Genomic DNA, 1,846 nt, shown 5'->3' on the forward strand with positions numbered 1-1,846 from the left:
CCCAGAACCCTTCGCTCGCTTTATATCCGAGTGCCAAGGGCTCGGTTCCCGCCTTGACGCGGCCGCACTCACCACCCATTGATTGTTTACTTAGGATGGATTGTATGGTGTGTGAATAAAACTGTTTAAAAAATAAACAGAAAGATACAAGTGCTGGAGAAAATGTGGAGAGAGGGATGTAACTAATCACTGTTGGTATGAAAGAAAGATGGTGCAGCCCATCTGGAGGGCAGTGTGGTTGTTCCACAAGAGGCCAAATATAAGTTTGCCATATGAACCTGCAACCCCATTATTAGGTACACACTTGGAACAACAAAGCAGGAACATGAATGGACATTTGCACAGATGTTTATGCCGGCAGTATTCATAATTTGCAATGGATGGAGGTGGCCTAAGGGTATATCAACTAATGAATGGAAGGTCAAACTGTGGGATATGCATACAATGGAATACTAAGCAGCTGTAAGAAGGAGTGAAGTTGCGAGGCATGCAACTAGATGAGTGAAACTTGAGGACTGTATTTTTAGTGAAATAAGCCAGAAATGAAAAGACTAATATTATAGCACCTCACTAATATGGACTAAATATAATGGGCAAACTCTGAGAATTGAATTTGAAATCATAGGTTATCGGGGAAAGCTTATTGTAAAGGTTCCTAGATTGTTAGCTCTTACAGCAGTCACATCTACTCCTGAGTTGTTATGGTTATTTCTAAATTCTGAGATGCTGGGCTCCTTGTATATACCCTGGTTGTTCCCTGGAACTCTGGGTATCTGTGTGACATCTGAGACTCAGAGCTAGAGTTCCAGAGCTATGAAAGTCAGCATTACTCCATACAGCAACTGTTAAAAATACTGAAAAAGAGATCAGGCTTCAATTAGAGATGTGAATGAAGCTTATCTGGTTAGAACTAAGGCAAATGAGACTAAGGGGTAAAGGACAATATTGACAGTGTTTCAAAACTTTAATTTATGAGTGAGACCAAAGGAAGAGAGAGAGATTTATTTGGTGCCAAATTTGTATTTTCTGTAACACACTATATAATTTAACTTTTATGGTCATTTTATTTCAACACCATAATTACATGGAACCTTGAATAAGGTATGAGATCTTGTTGGTTTGTACAGGTTAGTGAGATGCCCTGATACATCCCAGAGTAATCTGGGCAGAGAATAAAAAAGTATTAGCAAAGCCCCCTTGAGGGCCTGGAGAAAAATGTGGAAATATTAAACTTCCCCACCTGGGAAATTCCTGATATTCTCACAAGCATTTGGGAACTACCAATTTAATAGGCCAAGCCCTTGATCTTGGGGCTTGCCCTTATGAAACATATACCTGCAATGAAGAAGCTAAGCTTACTTATAACTAAACCTAAGAGCTGCTCCCAGAGATCCTCTTTTGTTGCTCAGAAGAGGCCTCTCTCTCTAAGTCAACTCAGCAGGTAACCTCACTGCCCTCCCCTTACATGGGACATGACTCCTAGGGGTCTAAATCTCCCTAGCAATGTGGGACATGACTCCTGGGGATGAGCCTGGCCCTGGCATCATGGGATTGAGAAAGCCTTCTTGGACCAAGAGGGGGAAGAGAAATGAAACAATATAGTGTTTCAGTGGCTGAGAGATTTCAAATAGAGTCAAGAGGTCATTCTGGAGGCTATTCTTAAGCAGTATATAGATATTGGAATGGCTAGAAGGAAATAACTGAAACTGTTGAACTGTAACCCAGTAGGCTTGATTCTGTTTTTTGTGTTTTTTTTTATGCAATTATTTGAGATATAATCACTTAACAATACAATCATTTAAAGTATACAATCAGCTGTTCACAGTATTGTCATATAGTTATGCTT

This window comes from Choloepus didactylus, chromosome 10 (assembly GCF_015220235.1).
Source record: "Choloepus didactylus isolate mChoDid1 chromosome 10, mChoDid1.pri, whole genome shotgun sequence".
In the NCBI taxonomy this organism is placed as follows: Eukaryota; Metazoa; Chordata; class Mammalia; order Pilosa; family Megalonychidae; genus Choloepus; species Choloepus didactylus.